Source organism: Metopolophium dirhodum, chromosome 3 (assembly GCF_019925205.1).
Source record: "Metopolophium dirhodum isolate CAU chromosome 3, ASM1992520v1, whole genome shotgun sequence".
Classification (NCBI taxonomy): Eukaryota; Metazoa; Arthropoda; class Insecta; order Hemiptera; family Aphididae; genus Metopolophium; species Metopolophium dirhodum.
The window spans coordinates 9,988,587-9,995,819 of NC_083562.1; the positions used below are offsets into that span (position 1 = coordinate 9,988,587).

The following is a 7,233-nucleotide window of genomic DNA, read 5'->3' on the forward strand; positions in this document are numbered from 1 at the left end:
CAGCTCACTCGTGTAAACAGTGTGGGTCTGGGCCCCATACTCTGATATTAAAAGCCCAGCCCACCTTCATATTATTATCTATGCAAAAAGTAAATTTAAGACAAATTTGTAAATCAATGCACAGTCTCTCTATTGTACTAATTTTGTGATTTCATTTATTTTCAGTATTTTGTATTATTAGATTGGGAAAACTTAAGACAATATAATTTACACAAGACTGTGGCTAACACAATCATACTTTGATAAAAGTATATCATATTATAAGTACCTTCTATATTTGAATTAATCGTTTTTTTTTCGGGTACTTTATTGGTGGACGGCACTTTAATTACGGTTCCTCAACTTACTGAGGCAACCTTGAGGCATTTCCTTTTAGGAAATTAATTAAATCCTCAAACATAACTCTTAATTCAAGAGTTTGTAACTAATACAATCATAATATAATATGAGTATAGTACATTTCGTAATATTTTTTTATAATATTTACTGTTAGTGAAATATTAAGTTTGTATTTCTAATATTTTATATGTTATGATATTTATGAACGACACTTGCACAATGGCCCCTCGATATAGTAATGTGGCGACCCGGCACATCTCTTTTAGATAAATGATTAAATACTTAATCAAGTCTTCCAATTTACTAAACATTTATAAGTCCGGCTATTACGCTCAACGTGCACGCACGTAGTTGCTTAAGAGCTCCGTTATCGCACTCGCAGTTCGATAATATGGTAGACAAAGTCCACGACACCGGTGGCGACTCGCTCCAGACATCAATGTCTAACAAACGCAATTTTTCAAATTTGTCAATTTCGCCAAAAGTTGCTGATAAAAAGTCAAAAAAATTCGTTACACCTAATCGGTATGCCGCCTTGTACTCTGATGATTCTAGTGACAACATATTTAATACATCCACCAACAGTGCGACAGTTTGCAACGAAAAATCAGGTCCTGCAAAACAAAATATCGAGCAGCCTACGCTCGATACACAAGACGTCACGCCACCTCCGTTTTACATCTCCAACATCTCAAATTTCTCCGCCTTCACAAATGAACTAACAAGGTTGACCGGTCCAAACGCATTTACCTGTAAGTCTACTAAATCATACCTGATCGTATATCCCAGAGGCGTACTCAACTACAACACTATTCTGAATCATCTCAATAAAACTGATTCCAGTTTTCATACTTTTCAAGCTCGCGTTAATCGCTCATTAAGAGTCGCAATAAGAAATCTCCACCATTCCACATTGTGTACGGTAATTTCTGTCGGCTTGTCGGAAGAAGGACATTCTGTGAAACAAGTTATCAATGTCCAAGATAAAAATAGACGCGGTCTCCCATTATTTTTTGTTGATTTATATCGTCAGAATAATAACAAAGATATTTTCAATATCACTTCGCTACTTGATACCAAAGTTATAATCGAAAAACCTCATCTGTCCCGCCGTGGTCCGCCTCAGTGCCATAATTGTCAAGCCTACGGCCATACCGATAACTACTGTCAACCTGAATCTAGGTGCGTCAAATGCGGTGGAGACCACCGCTCCGTGAACTGCACAAAGGACCGAGATAGTCCAGCCAAATGCGCGCTCTGTTCTGAGGTACACACGGCCAACTACAAAGGATGCCGTGTTTATCAATCCGTTACAAAAAAACGCAAAAATACAAATGTACCAACGCCTACGAAGTCTTCGTCAAACGATGTCTCAGGAGATCATGCTCGGCAGCTTCCAAGGAAATCCTATGCTGCAGCGACCAAAACGGTAACCTCTTCCATGGAATCCATCACAAATGTTTTATCAGAATTTATTTCTAATTTTAACTCTTTAATTACTCCACTAATTAATCTCCTTACCGAGATTGTCAATAAACGTTTCTGTCCATAGTGTACAGGTTTTTCCCTTTTTATCTATCTTTTCATCGTATATCAGACCATACCTACAATTACTTATCTTTATTTACTTTAGTTTATATTATAAACACGTTGCTATTTTATCTATTTGTATACATTTTGCTCATGATAACAAATATCATTAATTTTATATGTCGTACTATATTTTATACCAATTGTAATTATCCATAGTACTTAAAAATCTTAATTATTATGTTATAATGTTAAAAATTATGTAAACTTTCAATATCCCTAGATTTAGATAGCCTTAGGCTAGGAAAGTCTTATGTTTAATTAATAAAAAAAAAAAAAAAACTAAACATTTTTATTTTGTAGATAATTTGAAGAAAAATTTAAAATTGAAGAGAGACTGTGTGAATTAACAAAATTTTTGGTATGAAATGTTTATTTGAACACCTGTTATAATGTATTATATTGAACTTAAGTTAATTTTTTTTAATGTACTATAGTAAACATTTGAACATTTATTACAATATACGTATATTATACATAGATTTCAAGTATGATTTTTTTTAGTTTTTTTTTTGAAAGTTACCTACCTACTACAATACAAGGCACTTTATTTTTATATTTTGAAGCTAAATATGTTTTGGATTATTTAGATCTATATAAACTACATTTCAGACCCATAGTTTAGTATTTAAAGTTTGTATGATCAAAGTCGTGGAACCAAATTTTATCAGACTCTACTAGAATGTTGTAGTTAAATTAAACTATAATAAGTATGTGGAATAACAGTACCTAACCTTCTATGATAATTTGTTATGAATATAATATTTTAAGTAATAGCTCAAATTTAGCACTTTTACGGTACTTAATACATTTTCCTAATATTTTAACAGAAATTATGGAGCTAAAAATATAGAAATACCTATATTATGTCACGGTCCATAGTTCATAGTTTTGTTTCATTTATAATATAATAATGCTTTTTAATATACTTTTTCATAAATTAATATTTATTACAGTTAGCTATTATGATTTGTTTGAACTATTAGTACGTATTTTTTTTGGGAGATCCCTATTATTACAACACCGTTACCAATATGCGTTTTTTTTTGGATTAGTTAATATAATTGCATGTTCTCATGATTTCTTCGTATTTATGCTTATTTTCTTAAAATGTTTTTATATTTTCGGTTCATCCGTTACCTACCTACATACCTACCTACCAAGTGTGTAAATAAAGAATTTTTTTTGTAAACCAATTTGAATTATAATTTATTGATTTAAAAAAAAATTAATAAAAACGTTTTCATTCAGTATTTTTTTGAATTTTAAGTGCATATTTTTGAATATTTCAGTGCATATATTTGCCTGTTTTTAGTGCATACATGCAGGCAAATATTTAACACTTTATCTTTGCATTAAATAAACAGCCCTGCTGATCACTTTTACTTCCAATCGTAATACCTACCACAGTTAATGTTAAATGTCAAATTGTCAACAATCAACTGCTTCTTCAACTTGATAACACTAAGAGGATGTCAGATTTTTAGCGCACCATTTATTTCTTTCTCTGACCCAATCATTGTAGTGTTTTCTTAATATTACATTTGGTATGCTACACGTGGGTCAAAGATGGAAAACAAGTAGTGCGCTGACATCCCAACCGGCAACAAGTTTACACGAGTGAGCTGGGTATGGCTCCATCATAGATATACTCTGTCCCACGAGAGATCATGCCGCGCACCGACCAAAACTAGTCCCCCCACGCTTCATACCCGTCACTGGGGAACCAGTTTCGACAGCAGGGTGACGCAGGGGGATGCGCAGAACCGGCATGTTCTCTCGTAGGACAGAGTATAATAAAGATATTGATAGGACATAATGGTCTTATCAGCGGTCTTATTATCTATGGGCTTCATCCATAGCATGGATTAAGGTGTCAACAATCAAAGGATCAATTTGATAATCAAACACTTAAGTTCGGCAACCTGCATCTCAGGATCTTTTTATTCAAAGTGTCCTAATGAGTCATAAGAAAGTTAGTTAGGTAAACCTATGGTTAGTTGAAGCCGAAGAGTCAATAAGGCTTTTGCAATTCAAGATCTTTTCCTACGTATTCGGCATTGTTAACATAATTATTCTACCTTTACACTTTTTCTTCCCCCGTCTCTCACAGCTATATACAGGTTCAGCCACTCTCATTCCACACCTCCATATGATCGGTATTCTGTCTATCCATCTCTTCTTCAGTCTTCTCGTCCATCATTTCACTACCCTACACTACCCTTAATTAATTAATTTCTTATTCTATCCTCTTTTGTACCTTCACACCTTACTTATTATTCTCATATCTGCTACTCTCACTCCACTTACCTACCCTAACCTTACATTTCTTTTTCATCTTTCCCTTTCATACACCAAACATTCTGAAATCCTGTTGACCCATTTCCTTATCTTCGCCATATCACACACTTCCTAATTCCTATTCACTCAGTCTCTAGTTACCTACAAGTCATCGTACTTGATTATCGGTGAAAATATTTAAATATTATTGAGCGAATTCCCTACTCGAAAGAATTGCTTAAAAAAATATCATACCTCACCAATTTTCTAATTTTGAACACGACTTTATTGATAGCCCGAATAGTGTTATACCAGTATAGTTACAATGCAAATATTAAAAATTTTCGGGCAATACATCCCCTGATCAATTAACTATAATAAAAAAAAACCTATTGAGAAATAAGAAAATACATACCCCGTGACGGAATCAAAATCTGCTACGAAACTTAGTCTTCGAAACACTGAAACGTTCACACATTTCAATCTGCTTATGATATATTATCCCCAGTTTGAAAATGTTCACTGACGAATACCATTTGTGAAATAACATGCATCTTATGCAGTAAAATGTTCTACAATATTCTAATGACCTATGCGTTACAGTCTACAGATATTATATAAACCTACCAATAAATACCTAATATTAATTTTTATTACACAGAGTTTGTATTTTTAAATGTTGTATTCAAGGATTTATTAGTTTTATTTTTATACCTAACAAAAATTACATTTATTCACAAGTCAGTTATCAACTAGAACTCGACTACGAGTAAGACAGCGTTTGGATTATTCGGACTGGCGTATAATTTATTATTATTATACATTGCGCCTTTGGTAGACAGTAGTAAACGTATATGCTTCTACGTTACTTAGTTAACAGATTTTCCGCGACAATAAATATTTAATTCAAGTCTAAAAAGTAAATGTAAGATCAAAATAATATAAAAACAAACTTACGCATAAACATCGACTCTTCCAGTGAAACCTAGCTGTACTGCAGCACACGCTGTCATCGAAGAAACAGCTAGGCTATCTTTATCCGTCTACATCTCGCTCCATCTCCATCTCTCTCTACATCTCGCTAATTAAAACTTATCTAGTATACAATACTAGTATCTTAATGATCTGTAATATATAATGGTGTTCGATGAAAAAGATTGAAATAAGATAAAAATACATATTTTTTTGGTTTTGAATATGAAAGCTGTGAGATGATCGATATGAATTTTGTAAGAAATCTAGAGGTACTAGAAAACTGAGACGAGTGTGTTGAATGAAATAAATTAAAAAATTGATTAACACAACAATCGCTTAAAAATTAATTAAATTCAAATAATGAGATGAACCTTATTAGATCATTTAAAGTTTCCAGAACAAGCCCCCAGTTGTTGGTCGCATGCCAATTTTAACCATAATTATACTAGACCACTAGTTTATAGACATTCTATAATGCATTCTGCTGCCGGTGGCTCTAGACACTGTTGGGGAAATTATATTTCTTTAGTTATTAAATTACGATACGAATTATAAGTTACGTAGGTACTTGTCCATAGGCGCAACTAGCCCTATATTTTTGAGGGTGCACAAATTATAAAGAATTCCCAGACTCACACTCTATATACAGGGTATAATAGAAAGATCTGACAAAAAAAAAAAATAAAATACGCTACTTAAAAGTATGACAAAAATTGTGAAAAAATATTTTGAAAAAAAGTTATTACATTCTAAATTAATTTACTCAAAAAAATATTGATATCTTAAAATATTCTAAAAAATTAACTACTTGACTTAGATACATGTTTTAACCATTAAAATTATTCTTGTAATCTGATTTACAAAATTGGCTATTTTGAATTTTTCCAAAAAATTTTAATTAAATTTGAAATTTTTATTTTCAATATTAAAAAATAAAAATATTAATTTTATATATAAAAAAAAATTTTAAATATTGATTTGAACAAAAGTTATATTTAAAGTTGGAAAATCTAGATTGTCAATTTCTTGTATTTTCTTTTTCTTTTAAATAATATAGGTTCTATAGGTCTTATTATTTGTTTAATATTATAAATAATTGAATAAACATTGATATATTTAATTTTCATAAAATAACACCATAACAGTTTTTTGAACAACACAATTTAACTGAAATATTGTTGGCTATTTAACGCGCTCCCACTTGTTTTATGAATTATAACAAATTATAAACAAGTAAACAATATAAACGCGCTCACATTCATGAATCATGGACAGTCTTTTATTTTGCCAAAGATAAAGAGAAACATCGTTATCCTGTTTTCTAATTTATTTTGTTAATTTATAAGAAAATATTATTAGGTACTATGATCATTTTTACACAAATAAGTAATAACGACGTAATTGTAACCTGTTCTATACAACATCAAATACCTACGTAAGCTAAAGGTTATTTCATAATATTAGGTTATAAAGTTATAACTGGGAATGTCAGGACATAATAGTGAAGTATCCACTCATTATATTCCTCAATATACAGTATGGTCAGCATTTTTGTATTTATTGATAATTTTTACTTCAAAATAATCAAAATATAATAGATTAAGTCTTTTATATTTTGGGGGTGCACATTTTAAACTTGGGGGTGCACAAGTCCCCTGTGCATCAACCTAGTTGCGCCAATGTACTTATCCAATACTCGACTACCAGAATTTAAATTAAGAATGTGATATACCTAGGTAACATAATATATATCGATTCTAAAACAGAAACTTAACCTAGGTACAAATAATATCACAATATCAAATAGTGAAATGTGAAAATTTGAAGAAAATTTCCTATAGGCATATCCCGCAAAACTCCCAAAATAAAACGTACGATTGAGGTGTTCTCTTAAAACCCAAATATTTAATGACGGTATCCCGTATGCATAGAAAATGTATGTTTTACAATTTACATTTAACGAAAACTAAAACTATCGTGACGGAACTGAATTACGAAGAACGTATAAAACAAAAATAATCGTCACCAGGTGATAGGTTTAATCTGCTA

At 31.4% G+C, this 7,233-nt stretch overlaps 1 pseudogene; it reads left to right on the top strand.

The window, feature by feature from the left end:
• The first annotated feature begins 730 nt into the window (after positions 1-730).
• LOC132940325 (uncharacterized) lies at positions 731-1,776 on the top strand (annotated as a pseudogene).
• Positions 1,777-7,233: the final 5,457 nt, after the last annotated feature.